General features: G+C 35.5%; 3 pseudogenes; all 3 read left to right on the top strand.

The window, feature by feature from the left end:
• The first annotated feature begins 14405 nt into the window (after positions 1–14405).
• On the top strand, positions 14406–14561 carry LOC149519513 (5.8S ribosomal RNA; annotated as a pseudogene).
• A 228-nt stretch (positions 14562–14789) lies between these two features.
• LOC149519512 (25S ribosomal RNA) lies at positions 14790–17745 on the top strand (annotated as a pseudogene).
• A 7099-nt stretch (positions 17746–24844) lies between these two features.
• Positions 24845–26699, top strand: LOC149519511 (18S ribosomal RNA; annotated as a pseudogene).
• Positions 26700–26943: the final 244 nt, after the last annotated feature.

The following is a 26943-nucleotide window of genomic DNA, read 5'->3' as shown; positions in this document are numbered from 1 at the left end:
AAATCAATTCAAATAATTTTGGCCATTTGAATAATTATCTATTTTAAATCATTATGAATTTTTGTTTTATCATAAAATAATTATTTTTCATCATACAAGCCTATTCGATATAAAATAATACTAATTTACTAATATTTTAAAAACTAATAAGTATGAGATGTAAAAAATTGATCTGTTTACTGAATCAGTTCAAATAGTTATGATTATTTGAACAATTATATATTTCAAATTGTTATAAAACTTTTGTTATATCATAAAAAAATTATTTTTGTTCATAAAAGTTTATTCAAAATAAAATAATACTAATGTAATAATATTCTAAAAATTAATAACTAAGAGATTTAAAAAATAAATGTATTTACCAAACCAATTCAAATAGTTAAGACTATATGAACAATTTTTTATTTTAAATCATTAGGACTTTTTGTTTTATCGTAAAACAATTTTTTCAGTTCTTAGTAACTTATTCAGAGTAAAAAAAAACAAATTTATTAATATTTCAAAATTTAGTAAGAGATTTAAAAAACAATTATGTTTGCCGAATCAATTCAAATAATTATGACTATTTGAACAATTATCTATTTCAAATCATTATTACCTTTTGTTTTGTCATAAAAAAAATGCTTTTGTTCATATAAGTTTATTTGGAATAAAATATTATTAATTTATTAATATTTTGAAAATTGAAAAGTAAGAGATTTAAAAAATAAATTTGTTTACTAAACCAGTTCAATTAGTTATAACTATTTGAACCATTATTTACTTCAAATCGTGATGACTATTTGTTTTGTCATAAAAGAATTGTTTCTATTCATACAATTTTATTCAGAATAAAGTAATGCTAATTTATTAACATTCTAAAAATTAATAAGTAATGGATTTAAAAAATGAATTTGTTAGCCTGACGAGTGTAAATAGTTATGACTGTTTGAACAATTATCTATTTCAAATTGTTATGACCATTTGTTTTATTGCAAAACAATTGTTTCTATTCGTAAAAGCTTATCTAAAATAAGATAATTCTAATTTATTAATATTCCAAAAATTAGTAAGCAAGAGATTTAAAAAATGAATTTGTTTACTGAACAAGTTCAAATAATTATGATTGTTTGAACAATTATCTATATCAAATTGCTATAACTTTTTGTTTTGTTATAAAACAATTTTTTTATTCATACAAGTTATTTTAAATAAAATAATACAAATTTTTTAATATTCCAAAAATTAATGAGTGAAAAAAAAAGTTTTTTGAACACATTCAAATAGTTATAAATATTTGATCAATTATCTATTTCAAATAGTTATGATCTTTTATTTTGTCAAAAACCAATTGTTTCTGTTCATACAAGCATATTTGAAATAAAATAATACTAGTTTATTAATATTCCAAAAATTGATAATTAAAATATTTAAAAAATAAATTTGTTTACAGAGCAACTTCAAATAGTTATGACTATTTGAACAATTGTTTATTTAAAATAGTTATGATCTTTTGTTTTGTCATAAAACAATTGTTTCTATTCATACAAGTTTATTGGGAATAAAAAAAATACTAATTTATTAATATTCTGAAAATTAATAGGTAGGAGATTTAAGAAATAAATTTGTTTACTAAACAAGTTCAAATAGTTATGTCCATTTGAAGAATTATCTATTTGAAATCATTATGACCTTTTGTTTTGTCATAAAACAATTGTTTCTATTTGTGCAAAATTATTTAGAATAAAATAATACTAATCTATTAATATTTTGAAAATTAATAAGAGATTTAAAAACTAAATTTGTTTATGGAAATAGTTCCAACATTTATGATTATTTAAACAATTATTTATCTCAAATAATTATGATCTTTATTTTTTCATAAAATAATTGTTTCTTTTTATATAAGCTTATTCATATTAAAATAATATTAATTTAATAATATTTCAAAAATTAATAAAAGATTTAAAAAATAAATGTGTTTGTCGAACCAATTCAAATAGTTAAGACTATTAGAGCAATTATTTATTTCAAATTGTTCTGACCTTTTGTTTAGTCAAAAAATAATTATTTCAGTTCATACAAGCTTATTCAAAATAAAATAATAGCAATTTATTAACATTTGAAAAATTATGAGTAAGAGATTTAAAAAAATGTTTATTAAACAAGTTGAAATAGATTTGACTATTTAAACAATTATCTATTTAAAGTCATTATGACCTTTTGTTTTGTTATAAAACATTTGTTTCAGTTCAAAAAAACTTATCCGAAATCAAATAATACTACTTCACTAATATTTTGAAAACTAGTAAGCAAGAGATTTAAAAACTAAAGCTGTTTTTCGCACCAATTCAAATAGTTATGACTATTTGAAGTAATATCAATCTTAAATAGTTATGATGCTTATTTTCTCATAAAGCAATTGTTTCTAATCATACAAGGTTTTTTAGATAAAAATAATAGTAATTTAATAATATTCCAAAACTTAATAAGAGATTTAAAAAAAAATATGTTTGTCGAGCCAGTTCAAATAGTTAAGACAACTAGAATAATTATCTATTTCAAATCGTTTTGACCTTTGGTTTAGTCATATAATAAATGCTTCAGTTTATACAAGCTTAATCGGAATAAAATAATATTAATTTATTAATATTCAAAAAATTAATAAGCAAAAGATTTGAAAAATTAAATCTATTTACTTAATAAGTTTAAATAGTTATGGCTATTTGAACAATTATCTATTTAAAATCGTTATGACCTTTTATTTTGTCATAAAATCATTGCTTTAGTTCATAAAAGCTTATCCAAAATAAAATAACACTATTTTATTAATATTTCAAAAATTAATAAGAGATTTAAAAAATAAATCAATTTACCAAAATAGTTCAAATAATTATGGCCATTTGAATAGCTACCTATTTCAAATCGTTATTGCTTTTTGTTTTATCTTAAAACAATTGTTTTTCAATATACAATCTTATTTGAAATAAAATAATACTAATTTATTTATATTTCATTAATTAATAAGAGATTTAAAAAATAAATCTATTTACCGAACTAGTTTAAATAGTTATGACTATTTGAACAATTATCTATTTCAAATTGTTATAACCTATTATTCTATCATAAAATAATTATTTTTGTTTATAAAGACTTATTTAGAATAAAATAATACTGATTTAGTAATATTCATAAAATTAATAAGTAACAAAATTAAAAATAAATTGGTTTACCCAATTAGTTCAAATAGTTAAGACTATATAAACAATTATTTATTTCAAATTGTTATGACCTTTTGCTTTGTTATAAAATAATTATTTCAGCTCATATAAGCTTATCCCAAAAAAATAATATTACTTTATTAATATTTCAAAAGTTAATAAGGGATTTAAAAAATAAATCAGTTTACTGAAATAGTTCAAATAAGTATGGCCATTTGAACCCCGTATTCCATGTCAACCATTTTATGACCTATAGGACACTTTTCTCATTAACCTTTGTTCCCTACTATTTTGCTTATCATTTTAAATCACCTTCAAAATAATGTATGTCTTTTATGGTCATTGTTATTCCTTCATCATCTTTTGAATTTCAAACAATTATAACACATTGCACATTTCTCTTTTTAATGAAAGGGATGAAGGAAAGATAAACAAAGTGATATTTTATTTTGGTAAAAGGGATAAGTGTTTCATGCGTTATAAAAAAGGATAAAACAAAGACAAAAAGTAATCACATAATAAATATTTAGATCGTCATGAACTAATTCATTATGGATTCTTTTTTGAAGACTCGTAATTGGGGCCCTTGACTTTTCGAAAATCCATTCATGAATGAAAATAGAGAATGCCTAGCAGTATTGTCCACTAGAGTGTCAATATGAGGCAATGGAAAATTATCCTTTGGACTTGCTCTATTCAAATCCTGATAATCAATACACATTCTCACTTTGCCATCTTTCTTGGGTACTGGGATAATATTCGGCACGCATTCAAGATTTTTGGCCACTTCTAAGAATCCTGCATCAAATTGCTTTTTCACTTCTTCCTTTATTTTCAACAACATTTTAGGTTTCATCATTCTCAGCTTTTGTTTAATTGGTTTGCACTCAGGCTTTAATGGTAGTGTATGCACTACAATTTTAGTGTCCAGCCTTGTCATAACTTGATATGACCAAGCAAACACATCTACATATTCATGTAGTAACTTTATCAGCTCCTACATTATTGGTGATGACATTGAAGTACCAATCTTAACTTCCTTTTTAGTTTCTTCATCCCCAAATTAACAACTTTAGTGGCTTCTTAATGAGGCATGATTTGCTTATCTTCTTGTTCCACTAATCTTAATAATTTTGGGGATATTGCATGGTCTTCCACATTTTCTTTATCATCGAGTTTGCCAATATAAACAGAAATTTCAAAATCAAATCCTGGAATATTGTCATGATAATCTTCATATTCATTATTCAGATAACTGAAAATAAGTGAAATGGACGAAATGTAGAAAGATGTATAATAATGCAAGGAATTGAAATGAAAGAGGTAAAAGAAATGGACAAATGTGCTACACTTGTCATTTATTCAATTGAAAATGAGGAAACAAACACACATAAGACATTTATTTAGATTCGGTTCAACACAATACTTTGGAGAAAATTTAAAAACAACAGGTAGCTCATCAACATGCCAATTTTTTAATTTTGCACCATGAGGAGTAAGATAAACCCATGGACAGCCTGGATCTTCACTCTCTTTTTCTTTACCCATCATTTGCATTAAAAATTCAGCGAAGATATTTTTCAATGATGGTGTAAACTCTTTCTCTATGGTTCTTGCTACATCTGGATAGATATAGCCAGCTGAGATGAAAGTCTCATAAAGGGGAAGAAAAGATAGGCCTTTAGTCTCTACTTCTTACCCCAAAAAATGAGCCAACCTTTTTCCTTTTTTTTCTCTTATGAACTTCATTCTTCCTTTTCGAGTTGCCTTGTACCCCAGCCCAAAATGATCGTCCTTTTTAAGCATCATCCATGGTCATTGTATTCCCTGCAAGTCAGCCCATACTTCTTGTCCTTTCCCTACCACTTTTTTAAGTGCCATTTTGGAAGCTTTGGATAGACATGGAATAGGCACTTTTGATCCTTCACCTATATCGGTTGCATTAATGAATTCAAAGGATCTGAAAGAACATTCTGGAGCTTTCTCAGCTACTTCAATATATAACACGATAAAGGGTTTAGTCACCAATAAGTCTTCTTCACTAGCAACAATGACCACTTTTTCATCAATTATGAATTTTACTTTCTGATGCTGAGCGGAAAGAACAGCTCTTGCCATGTGAATCCATGGTCTTCCCAAAAGACAACATAGGAAGGAGCGATATCCATGACTTGAAAGACTATCAAAAGTACATGGTGCAATTTGGATTGGTAGCTCAATATCACCTATCACTTCATGACGAGTCCCATCAAAAGCCTTCACTATCATATGACTCATTTTCATGTAAGACATGTCAACTGGCAATCTAGATAGTGTAGTAATAGGCATGACATTTAATGAAGATCCATTATCAATTAGCATTTTTTTCTAGTGTATGATCCTTGTATCTTGTCGAAATATATAAGGCCTTAGCATCACCTCTGCCACCAGGTGGAATTTCATCATCATTAAATGATATATAATTTCCCACTGTGATATTTCCCACAATGCGATCAAGTTTCTCCATAGATATATTATAAGCTATATAAGCCTTATTAAGTACTTTGAGCAAAGCCTTTCTATGAGGCTTAGAATTTAACAATAACGAGTGCATAGAAATCCAAGCTGGTAAGTGATTTAATTGCTCCACCACACTATATTCACTGTGCTTAATAAGCTTCAAAAACTCACAAGCCTCTTTTTTTATAATCGAATTTTTATATTATCGATCTAAGACTGGGGTTGGGTGAATCTCTTGATCGTTGGGTGATTTATCTTCTTTTTCTAAGCTCATTTCCCTTTCTTTTGCTTTTTCTTTTTGTGCTCTTTCAAGTGCTTTTAGGGTATAGCACTGCCCACTTCGAGTTATGCCCATAACGCCAGTTATATTTGTTGTACTTGCATCACATGAGCCATATTAAAGAGAACCATTATCCAAACCTTGTGATATGATATTACAATCATATTTCTAAGGGATTGCCTTATCTGATTTGTATGGGAATGGGTTAGGGACCTCAATTATCACCTTTGGCATAGTTGTACAAATTGGTTTGTTAATTTTAGCACTCCATTTTTCATCATAAAAGATCGTGACAGGTTCAAAATTCATATGAACTAGCTTATTCACCTTAACACTTGGTTTTTCTTCATAGAAAATTGTAACAGGCTTAAAATTTAGTCGGTAAGGCCTATTTTTAGATGATTCTTCCATCATAACATTCACTGAACTTTCTTCATGTTCTTCATAAAATTCAACCAAGAAAGAATCCATCATTCTCTACAACTCCTATCGAAATGCTTTATAATCTTGAAGCAAATGACCAACCATCCCCATATGGAATTCACAAGTGTGAGATGAATTATATGAGAAATTTCCATCATCTGAGTTTTTTAGGTATTGGATGAATCATATTTACTTTCATAAGGGTAGCAAATATTTCATCTATAGGGTTCTGATCTCGCTTACCTTTCTTTTAATATTTTGAGTTGTCTCACTATTTAAAGCATTTATTGATCCTCCACCATGATTAGGTAACAAATTGGCCTCTATACTTGATTCGGCCTTAGTTATGAAATTTAAAATTTCATTATCAATCAAGCTTTGCACCTTACATTTGAAAGTAGTACAAATTTCTAGGGAGTGGCCCTGAATTATGTAATGATAGTTACAGAAAGCTTTAGAATCATACCATTTCGAATATGGAGGTTTCAAAGGCTCTATGGGCTGTCGAGCCACTAAGTGTTTTTGGAATAACTGAGGGAATAATTTTGTGTATGTCATAGGAATCAGGTCAAATCGTTGTTGCTCTCGATTATTTCAAGGTTCCTTTTGATTAAAATCTGTGGTATTCACCTGAGGGAAAGGTCGTGATAAAGGTGCTCAAGACCGAACATTGGCTTGGAAAGTAGGTGTCTGGGTTTGCATTGGTTAGTAATGGTTTGGGTCTTGGGAAATATTAGAAATGATTGGGTAAGAAGGTTGGTATACAAGATATGAATGGTATGGGATAAAAAGTCTTGGTTTTGGTTTTTTAGTGGTGATAGATTGCACTTTTGCTTTTTTTTTCTTGGATGGTCCTCATTTCTTTGATCCAGAAACATCACCTCCATCAATCTTTTCATTTTTAATGGCAGTTTCTATTATCTATCTCGTAATCATCGTATTAGCAAAGTTTTTCATGGCATGACCAATGAGCCTGTCATAAAATGGTGCTCGAAGAGTATTGATGAATAGAATATTGTTTCTTTCTAGGTGAAAAAAGGTTGAACTTGAATGGCAATATCTCACCATCTCTGGGCATATTCTTGAAAATTTTCATTAACTTTCTTTTCCATGTTTTACGAGGACAATCTATTTGGAGCCAAGTCTGTGACATGCTTGTATTGAGTAATAAATGTTTTGGCCAGATCTTTCAATGAATGAATACAACTCTTGTCTAATTGAATATACCATTTGGCAGTAGATCTAGTAAGACTATCCTAAACATAATGGATAAGCAACTTGTCATTGTTTGTATACCTAGTCATTTTTTGATAGAACATAGTGATATGTGCCTGAAGGCATTTGGTTCTATCATATTTTTCAAATTTTGGTACTTTAAACTTTGGTGGGATTACCAAATCTGAAACCGAACTGAGTTCACTGGCATCAATTGTACCAAAAATATTTACACCTTCAATAGCTCATAGGTTTCTTCCAAGAGATCTAACTTTTTCTATGCCTTTGTATTCTTAGATTGTTCGAGCATACCTTTCTTTAGTTTCTCCTATTCTTTTGGGTCATCTAAATCTAAGACCATAATGGGTTCAACATGACTTGCCCTAATATTTAAACCAACATGTCCTTGACAACATGGTTGAACCGTGAGAGAAGGTAAATTAAACTGAGCATGTGACTGCCTTTCAGGCTATGTCATTTATGGATGCATTTGATGAGAGGTTTGAGCATAGGGTGGAGTAAACCCTAGTGGATATAATAGATCTTCCCTATCACTGGTATTTTCTTAGGCTTGAAACTCTTTCTTAGTAGTTACTTTTTAAGCAACCCCTTTTCCTTTGGTCATTTTCCTCATCATGTCCATCACTGCAGCCATTTCTTTTCGAGTCTCTTCTTAAGTTCTAGTCATTTATTCTATCAATTCTTGTTGAGACCTAATCATTTGCTCCTGCATATCAAATTGAGCTTTTTCTATCTTTTTTATTCTAGATGCTTGCTTGCTTTCTATGATTTTGACATGTGAGTGAGTGTTGTAACGATGACGAGTGGTTTGATATATGTTTTCTTAATGGCCTAACTATCCTTGCACCTGATTGAGTTAAAGGAAACTCTTTAAGGTTTGTTATTTTGAGGTTTCTTTCTTTTAGTCATGATACAACTTTTTTTAAAAGTGAAACACACATATGATGCATGAATGCATGAATGCATGAATGCAAATGATGTGCTTATTATACATCCAACATTTGCAAAAGATTTTAAGTCTAAACTTGAACCACCATATCATAACTTCACATTATCCTTACTAAATACTTTTTTCATTACAATATTAAAATTTTCAAAAGAAGCACCCTACATGCTTGTAGTGCTCATAAGCATTCTCTAGAAAATTGGTCAAGCATTGGCTATGCTATCCTAGGTAAACCTCTTCTTTCATTTGTTTAGCTTTTTGGGCCATGTCTCTTGCTTTGAAGCTGGCTTCTCTTATTTGTTCTACTAGACAAGTGGCTTGAAATTCTTTCAACTAATATTCTTCCTTCCAATACTGTGCTCTATGTTCAAATTGATCTTGTTCCTCTCTCAAAACTTGAATGGCTTCACATCGATAATGCATTTGCTATTTCAAGTCATCTACGAGACCTTGCAGTACCTTCTTTTCTTCCATAGATTGACTAAGCTCTTTTTCTTTAGATAATAAATTGGACTTAAGCTATTTTGCATTTTTCCTAGATTTTTCAAGCTCTGTAGTCATTGTGGCGATAGACTTATGCCAGCTTTCAAAGATCTTTTCTTATTCTCTTTTAAACCTTCGAAATTTTGCTTCATTGTTATCAATCTTGTCTTTCCACACATTAATCTCATGTTGAAGCCTCTTCTTTTCAAACTTTCATATATTTTTTTTCTTCTTCAAATTTGCGCTTCATAATCTTCATATCCTCAGGAATCTTTTCACAATGGGTGTCTTTTTGGTGGCATGGTTTGTTTTCTTTAGGACCAACTTTGCTTGTGACCCGTTGACTTCTCCATATCAAATATTTAGATATGGCTTTGTCTGTATATCCCCCATGATCTACTCTTTGAGTTTGCTTCCACTCTTTGATAATCTCTTTTATCTTTCCCATAAATCCTGATTCCTCAAAAGAGAATTCCAATTCTTGAAGCCCATGAGTAATTGGGACAAATTGCTCTAACCCTAATTGCCGATGAACTAGTGCCAACGCATAGCTTATACCTCCCTACGGTGCTAAGAGTGGAACCCATGGCTTGTCACCACACCTGTATAACATGGCTTATCGTGGTATCCATGAAGCTCTCCATATAACCTGAGCACTAGTGAGATCTAGTAAAATCAATACCCACACTTTCTTGGTCTTTGATTCTAGCCACTCAGCATTGTAGCATTCTTCAATTGGCCTACTTTTATTATTATAAGTAGGATGAATTTACCTATAGGATGTTGAAGATGACTTTTTGCCCAAATGTAGAGTAACGTACACACCTTATGAAGCATTTTCCTTTTCTTTGGCAATGATTCAATGTTCTAAAGGTTTCTACCAGTATAAAAGGAACATGATTGATTTTATTGTCCACCTACTTGAGAAAGTCAATCACTAATACCTCAATGTGCCCCAGGACCTTTAGAAAAATGATCAAGCCATAAATTGCCAAAGTTATCATTCTTATGCCTCATTCATCCTCTAAGTGTTTGATAATGTAATCATGTAAGATTTCCCACGGGATGGAATTACTTTTCCCTTTTGTTTGGATATACGAGTTCACATTCTGAGTGGGGACCTCCATCATACAGGCAAGTTTCTTTCGAGATCCATGTTTTGGACTTTGCCAATAGATTTTGTCTGGATTGGGAAGATGCAACCATAATAATGTAGTAGACTCTTCAATCGTCGGGGTCATATCTATTTCATTGAATATGAAACATCTGTATGCAAGATCCCAAAATTGAACTAAAGCTTTTATCAATTGATTTTTTGTAGGCACCTTAAGTAGTAAAGCAATGTGACCATATTTTTTGTCAAAAGCCTTTTTCCTAGAAGTTGTTACACAGTGCCAGATCTCGACCAACTCAGAAATGTCATTTTGTTAAAGTCCCAACTTGATTTCTTTAGGTAAAATTTCTTATTTAGATTGTTTCAAACAATTTTCCATTCTACTTTGGGCTTCTAATGATAGAGTTATCACCACATTGGTCTGTTCACACACAGTGAGCTTTGAAGTTGAGAACATCATGATGGTGTTTTCAAATCAAGACTGAAAATCTTCTTATTGATATTGGCATATTGATAAGCACATCCCATATGCAAGTGTTTATGATGATGAATGATCATGAAACAAAAGGAGATCAAAACAAAATAGGGTCAGTAATCACATTAAAATAAATATTCCCTCATGTGTCCTAATTTACGGTATAGTAAAAAATGGTATGGCCCTATCTAAGGTTGGTTTCTTAAGGTTCACTATATGCATGGTTTGGTAATTAACATAGGCTAAAAAGGTTCCCAAATTAATCCTCACTGTCGTCTACTCTGGACTAGTAAGGCCCTCGATCCTTACCCATAACGGGTTGTCGACAGAAAGGGTTCAACTTGAGTGGAAGTATTTTGCTAGCCCAAGCAGAGGCATTATAACCTCATGAAAGCGTAGGTACTCTACTCCCTCCTAAAAAGGGATAGATTTGGGAGCTTAGGTGTAGAGCTCATGCATGAATGCAAATGTGCACGTGTGTGAGGGAATGTAACAAATAAAATTAACAATATAATTAGCAATAATATAAAATAATAACATATCAATACCAAATGAAACCAAAAAAAAATTTTAATATTCGGAGATAAGAAATTAAAATTAAATATTGAAAAGACCATAAAATCAAATTTCAGATGACGCATGTTTAATTTTTGGCTTGACTCTCATTTGTCCCTAGTGGAGTCGCCAAGCTGTCATAATGATTTTTCGTCCGAGGGGACTCAATCACTAGACTTGGTGAAAATTTTTAGAGCTGCCACCAATCTTTTTACAGAGTGTGATTGGCCACCTAAAATATCATCTTTTAGTAAAAAAATTTTAAAATTAATTAAAATTTACTAAAAGAAATTTAGGTCTGTGAAATCAGGATTAGGTTCAGGAGTACGGTTATGAGCGAGGAAGGTATTAGCACCCTCACGTCACCCGTTCGAAGAACGATACCATCTAAACAAGTGTAATCCTATAATTTTGATAACGGGGTCTTTTTTATTTAAGTTTAATTTTCTAAAAATTATTTTAAAACATTTTTCTCTGTTTCAAAATTAACAATATTATTATTATTTCGTATTTTATAAATTCTCCAACGCTTTGGTGGAATTTATAGAAAATCACTATTTAGAAAATATTTCGAGAAAATTGACCATTCACAAAATTCTTGAAACTTCATCATAAGATATTTTAATTATTTATTTAAAAAGGATTTTAAGAACATCCTGACTCTTTGGTGAGTTCTCAAAATTTTGAACAAATTTTAAGATTATCTCGACTCTTCAGTAAAATCTAAATATTATGGTTGTTTTAAAATTTTGTATTATTTTATTTTTTAATTATTTTTTATAAGAAGAAATTTAGATTATCCCGACTCACCGATGAAATCTAAATGTTAATCTCCTACTTGTATTGAAGAAAATCGAACTCTCTCAATTTTCTATATTTTTAAATATTCAAAATATCAATTATTATTAATTTCATTTTTTATTATTATTTTACATTGTTTAAATCAATCTTTATTTTAGTGAAATAAAATTTTGGATTATCCCAACTCTATGGTGAAATTTGAAAAATTATTTTTACTTGTAATAATTAAAGAAAACTAAACTTTTTTAGCTTTCTTAAAAAATTATATTTAAAAGATTCATTTAAACAATTTATTTTTTTATTTGTCAATTTTTATTTATTTTTTAGCAAAAGTTATTTTTTAAAATTATCCCAACACTTTGGTGAAATTTAAATAATATTTTTGCTTGTAATAAAATTCATTTCCTTTAAGTAGTTATTATTGTTAAATTTTTTATTTATATTTTTTTAGGTCTTTATTTTATTTCAATTTCAAATTTTATTCTATTTATTTATTTATTTTTTAAAAAATTATTACCAGTAATAATATAAAATAACAATAATAAAAAAACATAAAATCAACATAAAATATAAAAATCAAAATCAAAATGGAAAATAGAAAGAAAAAGAAAAACCTATGAAATGGGTCGGGTTGGTGTGCGGATCCTGCGTGGGTCGAATTTGGTCTAGACGTCCAAAACAAAGTCATTTTGAAGGGCCTATAAAAGGCCTACTTATGGTTTTTTTCTTTATTTTCTCCTTTCCCCTTTCTCTCTCTACCTGGAGCTCCTCTCTCTAAAAAACCTAACCCCTATGTCAGCTGCCGTGGAGCCCAGTTTTGGATCAGTTGCTGCCATGCATCGATGGCTGGAAACTTCAATGACACTAAAAAATTCAAAGATCACCAGATTTTGGTGGCCAAAAAAATTCAACGGTCACCAAAAAATTCAAACTTTTCTAGATTTTTGTGTCAAAAAATTCAACAGTCGTCGTAAAATTCAAACTTTTTCAGTTTCTAGTGACCTAAAAAAATTTTCAAAACTTCCCAAAAATTCCTCCAATGATCCTTTTTGCTTTCTAAACACCTTTCCAAGCCCAGATTTTTTTTAAAAAAATCTACAACCTCCTGCATTGAGAATTTCATTCTCAAAATTTTTTTTTGTTTGCTTTTTTTTTTTTATTGTGTATTCCCTTTTATTGTTCTTTTTTTTTTTGTCCATTACTTGCAAACATTAGCTCTATTTATAGAGCTTTTGAGATTCAAGATCCAGATCTTTTGGGATCCTTTTATGGAAAATTTGGCTATCTATTCGGTGACTTTTGGTCATCGAATTTCATGCTACCATGTTATGCAATGTCAAGAAGAAATTTGGACCACTCTAGCAGCTTGATTTCGGCTACTAAAGTTGAAATCAAAGTCTTTTTTTTTTGACTTTTTTTCCTTTTGTTTTAAATAATAATAATAATAATAATAATAATAATAAACATAATTATATAATAATAAAAAAAATAAAAAAATTATATAATAATAAAAAAAAAGAACAAAATTGGTGCCTACAAGGATGATTAGGGGCATTCATATTTCACAGTCAGAGGTGAAATTCATGGATTTATGAAAGATTAACAATTGCAAAAGCATTTGCCAAGGATGTTTTCATTAATCAAGAATGAAAGTTGGGGGCTCAAAGACAATCAGATACCGTCCTAGTCTCAACCATTAATGATGCCAACCAGGGATCAATGGATGTTACTTTTAGGACTCTGATGACACCTTATGAGAAATCAAAGTCTTTCGATTTCAGGTGAGTATGGTCTCAAGGCTGAAACTTAAAGGAATTGATAAAAGGGCACCACCAAGAGTGGAGCTTACAGCTTAATTTGACTTAACACAAAGAAACTTACTAAGTCCAGACATAGTAAGGATTCATAGACTTAGAGCTTATTCTTGATTCTATGGGTGCTGGTGCATGGCTAATCTTAGTTGGTGGAGTGATTTGTCTGATTAATTTCATTAATGAATGAGAGCTCAGCCTCCGATGTCATAAGAAGTCCACTAAATCTTATCATTTAGAGGAAGGAGAAATCATAAAAAAGTTTTCATAAGTGAACCTATGAAAGGATCATTGCTAAACAAAGGACTCACAAATGTTTTAATGAAACACTGAGAGGGCAAGGATGCCTCCGTGCCTTGAGCCTCATGCCTCTTCTGGCCTTAGATGTGCATGATGGTCACTTCATTCTAGCTCCCGAGCAAGTGAAACGATTGGTATCATCACCTAGGGCTAAATAACAAACCCCCAACACAAATCCCACTAAGAAACCATAATGAAAAAGAGTGTGTGTGTTGTCACAATCCCGTTTGTAATGTATGCACGGGTGCCACCATGACTCATTTTGTCATGAAAAACCAAAATGAGTCTCGATAATGGATATCTTAACTCTCACATCGATGAAGAATGCAACGAAATATGATACTTGGTGTGAATTTTAGAATCCTATGAACCATTAATTCTTTGAATGTAAGTTGCACCTTTAGCCATTATGCCAAGGGCATGCTTGCTTGGCTATCATGCATCATCACCCTTTCTAACCTCTCACCCATCGGGCTCCTAGTAAGAGGGTAAAAGATGGCCTCCAGTGATCTCGTCTATTATGGTTGGCCCAAAAATGAGTCCTTGGCAATCAAAGCCTTATGACCATCAGTGCTAAAGCTCCTAGTGTGAATCATCTCCAGTGACATGCACTCATCCAACTAAACCTATTGGAGCCTCCACATCACTCAGTCGATGCTCACATCATGACCCTAGGTTAGGTAGGATTACCTATTGAGTTTAAGCATATGAATAAGCAAAGGAAAAGAAACTTACCAGGATTTTCCTAGTAACAATGAGCGGACCAGGAAAAGCCCAGCTTAAGAATCGAGAACCCTTGGAGTCCAAATTGTTGTCTGGTGAAACGTCCTCAGTGATAGACTAGGCCTAAGTCCCATAGAAAGGGGTGTTAGAGAGGGTGAGAGTCCTATTGTGCTTGGATCCTATCGCACCATGAGATTCTATCTACGAGTTAGTTGTTTGGGACTGTAGCCCTAATCAGGTGGTAAATTTCATCCAAGGCTGAATACGAGTGAGAGACCAATAGTGAAGAAGTACCATAAGGGAAAGATGAAAAGGACTTTGAGAGAGTCAAAGAGTGCTTGAAATTATCGAAAGGGAAATGAATGGGGGACGATGATGTGCCCTAGTTAGATGTGGAATGGTGAGAGCCAATCCATTGATTGGCTTAGGGCATGGACTGACATATGTCGTAGTGGCTGCCCAACCTTAAGCTTTCGATATGCCCATGGAGACATTGTCACTATGATCGTGGAATGCAACACACATCATCTCAACATGCCTCGACACTCATGTGCTCCTGGCATCAGCCTGCGAGCTCCCTATCTAGCTTGTCTTGAAACGTAGGCCAAGGAGTTTGACATGTGTGCAAGTTAATATGCTAGATAACCTATAAGGTGTAAAGAAATTGGTTGGTGGGATCCCTCATAGGTGCACCACCGACCAACTTTGATCTTCTGAGAAAAGTTCAAGTGTGAGCTTACCTATTAAGGTGAACTATGCTTGAGTGGGGCTAAGCCAGGGGAAACTCTAGTGGAAGCCCACAATGATACTGATGTGTAAATCATTCATCTAACTTAGGTATAGGCGTGAAAGACTAATTAAACCATCTAGTAGCTAGTTCCCTCTAAAGTTTCCTTTAGGATAGATGGAGCCCTTAGCGAGTTCTATTAGGTAAAGCCATGGTTAGAGGCATTGGGGCACAATGCCCTCAACCTATTGTCAAACTTTAAATAAGTAGGATGATGTAGCTATTTCATTGACATGCTCCATGGAATTGAGACCTTCAAGTGGGCCATTTTTGGTAAGTAGAATTGGTGACATAGGATGAACTAAAAGTTGGGTTACAGTGCCTAATTGTATGCTAACCTAGAACCCTCAAAGGTGTTGTCGATTAAGACAGTAAGACAGTGATCATGGAAGTCAAAATCCTCTAAGGAATGTGTAACAACCCACCTGTCAAATTAGCTAGCCTAAAAAATAAATTGTGCTTAAGCACGTGACCTATACTAGATCATCAAGGCAAGGGCCAAGCCTTGATAAGTAAGAGGGTATGATGGTTGCTATAAAACTCAATGCACAAGCTTGTGTAAAGAGACTATCAGTGTAGATCTTGTTGGTAGTAGCAAATATTCAAATAAGAACTTTGAAGGCCAATGAAGGGAAAGGTTCCATGTGAACAGCACTTGCACATAGGTTAGTCGATCCTTAGAGATGGGTCTAACATGAGCTTTGAAAGGAAATTGAGTTAAAATTTCTAAACTGGGACACAATGGCTAATAGCAACATTAGGGATTCCAAAGACATCGATGAGGGCCTTAGGAAGAGTTATCTTTTCTATTTAATAACCTACCCACCTTAGAAACAACTTAATCGGAGGTAGGTTCCATTGTCCAGAGAGCAATGCATGTCACATTATGTCCTATTTGCCCAGCAGCCCTTGAAAATATGGAGGAGTGAGTGCTATTCATGCCCAGTTGTACTCATTATTGCATGGGTTTCCAAATTGAATAAGCTATAGTCGATGGAACAATATAGGTAAGGGAAGTCAACAAAATGGATCTCTAACCTTGGGAAAATGACTGGCTCTAAGGGTTGGGCATGGGGGTCCAAGTCTTGAACCTTTTTGCTACCAATGCACTACTCGAGCTACCCCCATGATGAGAGCAATTCGATGCATGTAGTCTAAGGGATGGACTAGGAATGGCTTCCTCGAGGTCCTTCCCCATGTGATGAATAGTCAACTCAAAACTAGTACAGACTAGGGGAATTTGACTGTTCAATTAAAACAAAGCATTGCGATGGTCCCTAGGGATGCGCACTCAATGTCATTTTTGCCCAGCACTCTAAATGTCAAAGTGAAGAAATTCAACCAATCGCGGGTAAACGATAGGAGTAATATGACTCTTTTGAGGTAGCCAAATGCCTCTACATCTAATTAGTGACACACATGAGTGGATTAATAAGACTCCCATTATCCTTATTGACTATTCAACAAAACCACAACTAAGGGAACGGGCTTAGCATAACCAGTAGGAAAGAAGACCTAATTGAGCTTGACTCTAGTCTAACTTTGTGAAATGACTTGAGAGGTGTAGGATAAGTGAGAACCCTTTGACGAAATTGAAATACCATTTCTTTTAATGTTATTTTACTTATTTCATGAATCAGAGGTGGGGCACAACTTTTTTTTTTTGGATGTAAGGCTTGTCTCGATCGATTAATCCAGGCAGAAGACATTGTCAGGTAGGGAGTTTGTTGGGGCAGCACATCTATTAAAAGATAATGCAAGTGTCCTATGATAATCTCAATAAGAACAAGAATCTCATATGGAACAAAAGGGAAAAGGCTCATTTCATTCTAATTTCTAGTACAAATATAAACCATGAAAGCATGGCCTATCTATCTTTTAGACCTCAAAATTTAAAGCTAAAGGCATTAGAAAAGTTTCCATAGGGATAATTAGCTTGTGGCAATGAAGTATTCATTAGTGACATTACTTTTTGATCTTTTGATGTCAGCTCTTCCCATCATTGTGAAGCAAAATTCTTTAAGTGTTGGATTGTTCACCCACCAATATGAAATGTGAGCCAGGTTTAGACCATTGTGAGATAGGTTAGTTTTACCCTATTGATAGCAATGTTGCAATTGGTATTGGATGCTAGCACTTGGCACAAGTACTTACCTCCACCACCATCTATGTAAGTGGGCCTTTGGTATAGTTGTTACCTTGAACACCTCTTTGGCAGATGTTGGAACTTGGTGTGGCATGTGTACCATAACCCTCCTATCTAAAGCACTTGTTTGCCTCTCGATCACTATTGGCACTAAATGATGCTCAGTGCATGTGTCATGAGCTTTGGTCTTAAGCTAAACTCTATTCAACCTCGGATAGGGAATTGACTTCATTTGCTTCAATCAGCATACAAAATTCAAGTGCTTAGCATAATTCTAGCTCATCAAAGATTATGCTATAGTATTAGGCCTTCTAGAAGCCTATATATACTACTCTTTTTATGACTATATTCAGGCATGCTCACACCTAGGTTTGGCCATGTGCTCACACTTTGGTTATCAGTGCTTGCACTTGGGTCTGACTGTGTGTTAGTCATCACTCACCAATGCTTGCACCTAGGCCTTGCTCAATCGTACTAAACCTGGACACCATGCCTAAGCTTCTAGAGTCTTGATCACTGCCCATACCACTATTCTGGGCTAGTTCCCCATGATCGAGGCCTCTAATAGGCTTTAAGGCCTGGTCCCCTTGGCTATCAGGCCTTGTCTCACTAGAGCTAGAATTACTCCTCAACATAGAGAGAACCCCTAGGCTAGTATCAGCTAATGGACTATGACACATGCACGTGCCTCGACCACCATCGAGACATGTTGGCCTTTGCACTCAACACATGCTTTGACCACTATCAACACATGTTGGCCCTTTGTATAGGTAGTTTCCTCAAATACCATTGGCACATGTTGGGCCATGCATCATGTACGGGTATCCTGGCATCGGCCATGCACCATCCATACCATGACCAAGTAATAGGTGGGCTCCAGCACATCTTTATATTTCTGCCATGCCAATGCCATTTTAATGGTTTGCAAATTCATATAAGTGCTCACTAGTGCCTGCATATAGGCCTGGCTCAATTCTGCTAAACATAAACACCGTGCTTAAGCCTTAGAGTCTTGATCACTGCCAATACCACTATTTTGGGCTAGTTCCCCATGGCCTGGGCCTCCAATAGGCCTCAAGGCTTGGTCCCCCTAGCTGTTGGACCCTATCCTACTATAACTATAATTGCACCTCATCTTGAAAAGAACAAACACATGCACATGCCTCGACCCCCATTGGGACATGTTAGACCTTGGTCTTGGTACATGCTTCAACCACCATCGGCACATGTTAGGCCATGCACCATGTGTAAGTATCCTAGGCTTGAACCATGCACCATGTGCACCACAACTGAGCAGTAGGTGGATTTAGGCATATCTTATTTCTGTAGAGCTAATGCCATTTTTATGGCTTGTAAAATCATATAAGCTCTCTCCAATGCTTGTACCTGGGATTGTCTCAATTTTGCCAAACATGAACACCATGTCTTAGCCTTTAAAGTCTTGATCATTACCCATACCACTATTGTAGGCTAGCTCCCCATGACCTGGGCCTCTAGTAGGCCTCAAGAACAAGTTCTCATGGCTGTTGGACCCTATCTTGCTAGAACTAGAATTATCCCTCAACTCAGAGAGAACCTCTAGACTTAGACCAACTTGCGAACCATTACACATGCACATGCCTTGACCACCATCGAGACATGTTTGGCCTTGGTCTCGGCACATGCTTTGACCATCATTAGTACATACTGGCCCTTTGTGTGGGCAGTTCCTTTGAACACCATCAGCACATGCTGGGTCATGCTATCTTGGGCTCAGGCCATGAACCATGGGAACCACAATTGAGCAGTAGGTGGGTTCAAGCAATTTGTACATTTTTCTAAGCCAATGCCATTTTTATGGTTTGTAAATTCATATAAGTGCTCACCAACACTCACACTTGGTCCTAGCTTAATTTTGGCAAACTTGAAAGCCATGCCTGAGCCTCTAGAGTCTTGATCACTACTCATACCACCATTCTAGGCTAGTTCCCTATCACCTAGGCCTCTAGTACACCTCAAGGCTTGGTCCCCTTAGTTGTCAGACCTTATCCCACTAAAGCTAAAATTGCTCCTTGACTTAAAAAGAACCCCTAGGCTTGGGCTAGCTTGCAGATCATGGCACATGTGCATGCATCAACCACCATCACCACCCAATGACCCTCAATGCATGTGTCATGGTCTGTAAGTTGGTCCAAGCCTAGAGGTTCTTTCCAAGTTGAGTAACAGTACAAGTTTTAATGGGATAGAGTCTGATAGCTTAAGGGACCAGGCCATAAGGTGCATTGAAAGTTCAAGTCACATGGAACTAGCCTAGAACAATGGGGTGAGTACTGATCGAGACTTTAGAGGCTTAAGAAAGGGGATAAGGTTAGGCAGGATTGAGCCAGGCCCAAGGACAGGCACTAGTGAACAATGGGTGGGCACTCAGTTAGACCTAAGTAGAAGCACAATGATCAAGGTGTGGGTGCATGATTAGGCCTAAGTCTAGGCATGCATGAACACAGTCCTAGAAGGATTATATTTAGGGTATTCTAGAAGACCTGGTACTTAGCATGATTTTAGCAAGTCAAAGATTATGCAATAGCACCAAATCCACTAAAATCAAAGATTGTAATCTCTAGAGTTTAAGAATGTATTTTAGGCTCTGATTATAAGAGAGACTTAGCTATAAAGTGAGAGTCCCCCATCCTCATTACACACACATTAGAACCATTGAGTAATAACATCCTTACTCTTGCCTTAAAATTTTTGTTGTTCTTTTAGCCTTTTTCCAAATACTTGTTGTGCCTTTTTGTTTTATAATGTATTGGGCAACCAACTCCATAGTCTAGAGTGATCATGCATTGTTTCTTGTGTTAGATTGATCTGGGATGTAGAAGAGTTCATTCCCTTATTATGGAGCTATGCGATCTTGGAGCTTGAGTCTCAGCCTATGACAAGTTGTATCAAAGTCTAGTTTGGGGGAGCTAGGAGTAGGTAGCAAAACCAAATACCATGGGGTATCAAAGCCTAGATCAATCCAAAGGTGGTGACCAAAGCCTTAGTTCAGATTGTGCAATAGATCCCTACTAATGACATGAAGAGCTAGAGTTGTCGTAAAAGCTAAAATTAGTGTGAAGAGCTAGAGTTGGCATTGGTGCAAGTTAGGGGACTTGCATGCGAGCATCCTAGTGTGGTGTGCAAGCATTGTGGTAAGTTGTGCAAGCATGTTTTTGGCTATAGCATGTTTAGGGAAAACCAGAAAAGAGGCTAAAAAGAGGTGCTTGAGGAGTGCCCACCTATAGACAAGTGGGGGAAAGCTTTAGAAAGATATGTGCCAACAAACACTCGATTAGCGAGGTGTGGGACACTATTTTACAAATAATAGATTGGTTTAGAGATGTTGAGGGACCTTTGAATAAGGTACTAGAGAAGCTTATGCAATGTAATGAGGCATTGGAGTCCATGGTGACAATCTTGTGAAAAGAGCTAGCTAGCTAGACTCAAGGTTGACCATGCTACATTACGAGCTACTGTGGTTGTTGATGCAAGCTTATGACCAAGAGTGGAGGTGCCTAAGCATTTCATTAATAGACTAATGCCATGGGTTAGGGTCAAGCTGTAATGAAAAGGCGTTCAAGAGTTGAGTCAGGCTAGAGTTGCTATAAAATCATTGACTCAGGTTGAGTGCACCAAGTTTCCAAGGCAAAAGGAAAAATGAAAAAGTAGGGGAGACACTGATGGTAATTCCTTAAGAGAGGAAAAGGCTATGGGGAAACCTAGATTTAGCAAGATCGACAAACTATCAGCAAAGGCATAGGGCCCATGAGTTGCTATTTTTGTGCCAGTCCACATTGGGTTAGGGAGTGCCCAAAGCTTTCAACCATTAAACAGGAAGAAAGGTTGTCCAAAGGTAAAGTGGCAATGGTAAACAACCCTAGAAGGGGCCCAACGAGAAGCAACTGGGTGCTAGTTAAGACTGTTAAAGGATTGGGACCTACCAAAAAGACGATAAAGGGAAATCGATGGCAACAGAGTGCCACAACATGAGTTCCACAGTACAACCAAATTTTTCACAAGAGAGGGTGCCACAAGTAACTCAGAAGAAGCATAAAAAATGCCAACAGCATGGATTAAAGGGGCCAGCACCTTCACCTAGGCCTAGGTCAATTTTGCCAGACTTGAACACTATCCCTGAGCCTTTAGAGTCTTGATCACTACCCATACCACTATTCTATGCTAGTTCCCTAAGACCTGAGCCTCCAATAGGCCTCAAGGCCTAGTCCCTCTAGTTGTTAGACCTAGTACCACTAAAACTGGAACTACTCCTTGACTCAAAGAGAACCATTGGGCCTAGACTAGCATGTGGATCATGACATATGCACATGTCTCGACCACCATTAACATAAAATGACCCTCAGTGCTTACATATGCCTTGACCACTATCAAGACTTGTTAGCCTTTTGTCTTGGCACATGCTTCGATCAACATTGGCATAAGCTGGCCCTTGTATGGGTAGTTCCCTCAAACACTATTAGCACATACTGGGCCATGCATTACATACAAGTATCCTAGGCCTAAGCCATACACCATGCACATTATAATTGAGCAGTAGGTGGGTTTAGGCACATCTTCATATTTCTGCCATGTCAATGCCATTTTTGTGGCTTGTAAATTCATATAATGGTCACTTAAGCTTTCATGTTAAGTTTCATGGCAAGATGACTTGTTTTCTATTTTTCATGATGTTTGGAATTTTTCACGGTTCAAGATTTTTTGAAACTTTTTAAAAAGTTTTGGCCTTAAATTTGGTACGTGATGCTTGTATTTTTGTTGGCATTCATAAAAAATTTAGCTAAAAAATGAAAATGTAGAAGATTTTGTGGCCATTTGGAAAAAACATCCCCATTTCATACACTTGAATGGCTATTACCTATGAACCTATAAAAGCTCTTATGCTCTTTAAGGAGGTATGAGTTGTTGAGTCTCTTTAGGGGATAGGGGACCAATATAAGGGCCAAGGACCAATACCCATCACACATCATGTGCACACACCCTTGGCTTTCCACCATCAATCATTAGAACCCTTAATGCCACCGATCAGGTTCTCCGATGATGCTCCAAAGATTGTGCCTTAGGCAAAAACACATGCTCGAGGCTAGCATGTGTATCGTGGCCTAGAATCAAACTTTAGCCAAGGCCTTGACCATCAACGGCACATGTTGGCACATGGTGCGGGTATATGCCTCAACTATCATCAGCACAAGCTGGCCTTTGGTACGAGTACTTGCATCAACCACCATCGACACAAGCTAGCCTTTGGTATGGGCACTTACCTCGAGCACCATTGTCACATGCTAGCGCTTGGTGTGAGCACATGCCAACCTTTGGTGCAAGCATATGCTTCTATTAGCATTGGCATAATCTAGACCTAGTGCGAGCACGTTCCTTAATTAGCATCAGCAGAAGATGGCCCTTAGTGTAGGTAGTTACCTCGAACACCATTGGCGCAAGTTGGCCCTTGCTACTGGCACTTGCCTCAAACACCATCAACACATGCCAGGCCTTGGTGAGAGCACATGCCTTGACCACCATCGGTACATACAGACCCTTAGTGTAGGATATGCCTATTTGGAAAAAGCACCCCCATTTTAGACCCCTTAATATTTACTACTAGTACATCTATAAAATCTCTCATGCTCTTTAGGTGTTCATGATGGGCCTGTCATTATGTACATTTGTGACAACATCCCTAGAGTAAAATCTAGGCCATGCATGCCTTTTAGCCATGTTGTCCGATGACTGGTTGCTTTGGTGACCCGTAAGCATCCATGGCCTTGACTGGTTGGCATGCATATGTAAAAAAAGGGCTTAGCTATGCCAAGCTAAAGCCCATGCTTGTAGTTGATGCTACCCCACACCCCAAACCAAGTTTTTGAATCAGGTAATGGCTCTTTGGGTTGGTGCAAGCAGAAGCTAGGGTTACAGGCTTGGTCTAGCCTAGTCTATCGGTTATTTGGTAATATCATGGTCCTTTCTCATTGACCACAAAAATGCCTAGGCCTAATTGAGCCTATGCATGCAGCTGATGCTGCCCAAGGCCTTAGGAACAAGTTTCTAAATTGACCAATGTCTTATTCGAATGGTGACAATAGAGTTTGTGTGTACAGTCCTGGCCAAACTAAGCATTGGGGGTGTCATGCCATTCTTGCCTATTAAATGGTAAGGGTAGTCTCATGGACATTGCTTATGTTTCTCCCATGCCAAGTAGTTGTGGCATGGCTTCATATGTTGTTTCATCTGTTTGCTCATCAAATTATTGATTGGGTAGGTTATAGACCAGTATGCGTAGATGCTGCCACTTGTAGTAATAGGCATAGGAGTGGTGCTACGGTTGTGCTTGTTGGTAGGCTCTAAGCTTGATGCATCAAACTATTGACCCATCATCCTTTTCAATCTACCCTTATGTGGTCATCATACCTTGGGGGTGCAATTAGGACCCTATGTCGCATATCGAAATTAATGGAAATCAGATGTCTTGCCATCCTTCATCAATCTTATGTCCTTAAGGGCTATGAGTTAGACCTCAATCATGTCTCGTGACCCAATTATGCCATCGTTGCCTATTAGATGACAGGGGCAGTCACGTGGACATTGCTTGTGTTTTTCCCATACCAACCAGTTGTGGCATGGCCTCGTACGTTGTTTCATTTACTTGCTCATCGAATAATAGATTGGATGGGTTATAGACCAGTGTGTGTGGATGTTACCACTTGTAGTAATAGGCATAGGAGTGGTGATATGGTTGTGCATGTTGATAGGCTCCAAGCTTGATGCATCAATCTATTGACCCATCATCTATTTCAATCTACCCCTATGTAGTCATCATACCTTGAGGTGCAATTAGGATCCTATGTCGCATACCAAAATCAATGGAAAGCAGATGTCTTGCCATCCCTCATCAATCTTATGTCCTTAGGGGATACGAGTTAGAACTCAATCATGCCTTGTGACCCAATTCTGCCACCCAAACCTCCATGGCTACATTGGTGCACTGGTGTTCGATAGTGCTCTTATATGTGGAACATTTTCTAGGGATGAGCTCTCGACCTTGTTCATCTAATGCTATGCATTTTATGTGCTTGGCATGCAAGATGTTTGTGCTCCATGTTGGCTCTCTTCATTGCTTAGTTTGGTGTGTTGAGGCCTATGTGGTGTTATAAACTAATTCAGATTGCGAAACTATGAATGGCTTATTAAATTAGTTATAGTTTATTTGATGGTATCTACTACTCGAATAACCATAGTAATACTAGAGCTAATACGTACAGAAATCATAACTTCTAAAAGGGTTGCATTTATTAGATAAAAGGTCGACGCGAGCTTTGCCTGTTGTTTTGATGATTCATGAGAACTTGATGGATTGCATGGCCTTTGTGCTGTGCTAGCAATGCATCATTCAAATTTTGCCCTATGAAGTTTCGATGCTAGGGTAGTGGCCTACTATGGTGGTGATGGGTGATGGAGAGTTAGGTTCGATTCTAGAGAGGGAGCTTGAGAAATAGCTACCACATCCAAGGAAGGTAGTAGGAGCAGAAATTACCCAATCTTGACACAGGGAGTTAGTGACAATAAATAACAACATTGAGCTTTATAAGTCTAGCAATTGGAATGAGTACAATCTAAATCCCTTAGTGAGGATCCATTGGAGGGCAAGTTTGGTGCCAGTAGCCATAGTAATTCTAGCTTTAATATCACAAATTTAAGTTGTTGTAGTTAAAAAGCTTATAGTTAGAGCTAGGGATAAGTCATCTAGTCTGGCTCACAATAAGCATCAATTTACTTGTCCCTACTACTGGCGATGTTCCCTTGGCCTTAACTGGCTGGGTCATTCCTCCAACACTGCTACTTTGAAGAAATTAGAGTGCTTAAAGTAGGCCCTTGCTTGTATGCATTAGCATGGGATAACATCATAGGATTTTGGTCCTATTGTGTTGGCCTTGGAGATCAGAGTAATGATTAATGAAAACAATTAGGGGCATTTGTATGTCATATTCAAAGGTGAAATTCTTGGATTTATAAGAGACAAACAACTACAAAAACATTTACCAAGGATATTTTTATTAATCAAGAATGCAAGTTGGGGGCTAGAACACGATCAGATACCATCCTGTCTCTACCATAAATTATGTTGACCAGGGATCAATGAATGTTAATTTAAGACTCTTTTGGTACCTTATGAGAAATCAAAGTCTTTAGGTTTCAGGGGGAATATGGTCGCAGGGCTAAAACTTAAAGGAATTGATAGAAGGGTACCACTAGGAGTGGAGCCTATAGCTTAATTTCACTCAACACAGGGAAACTTACTTGGTCTACACATAGCAAGGATTGACAGATTGAGAGCTTTTTCTTGATTCTATGGATGGTGTTGCATGGCCATTTTTAGTTGGTAAAGTGATTTGTCTAGTTAATTCTATTAATGAACAAGATCTCAACCTACTAACTAGCTACACGGAGGTGATTCTTCATGGCTAGCTTCTTAAAGGGACTATGGCCATTTAGGCCAAGGAAGTTTAAGGGAATAATAGATCTATGACACCCATAGATGTTCTAGGCTGCTTATACACTACACTGATGTATTGACCAAGTCTATAGCCTTGGTTGACAGGCTCGGGTAATCTTTGAAATTTCATCGTATGAAGATAGATCATTGCAATTGTTAGTCTTCAACAGGAAATTTCTAGTAAGCATGAGTCTTCAGCTCATGTTGATTATGTCCTTGCCCTTTGTGCACACCGCCTATCATTATTACCAATTGAATGGTCCAATGAAGTGTTTGGATCATGGTGATATGGATGGTTCGTTGCTAGAAATGTTGTAAGAAGTCCATTAAACCTTATCATTTAGAGGAAGGAGAAGTCGTAATGAGGCTTTCATAGGTGAAACTATAAAAGGATCATTGTCGAAACCTACTCAACAAATGACCCGCAAATGCATTAATGAAACACCTAGGGATGAGGGTGCCTTTATGTCCTAAGCCTCTTTTAGCCTCGTACATGTGCAGCAGTTGATTCATTTTGCCTTGTAAGTGGGTGACACAATTGGTATCATTGCCTGTGGCTGAATAATGAACCCCTAATATAAATCACACTAAGGAACCCTAATGAAAATGAGCGTGTGTGCCATTGCCATCACATTTGCGATGT

Source organism: Durio zibethinus, chromosome 3 (assembly GCF_047325235.1).
Source record: "Durio zibethinus cultivar Kanyao isolate XHJ-2024 chromosome 3, ASM4732523v1, whole genome shotgun sequence".
NCBI classification, from domain to species: domain Eukaryota; kingdom Viridiplantae; phylum Streptophyta; class Magnoliopsida; order Malvales; family Malvaceae; genus Durio; species Durio zibethinus.
Note: the sequence above shows the minus strand (reverse complement) of the source record. Positions and strands in the feature narration are given on the sequence as shown.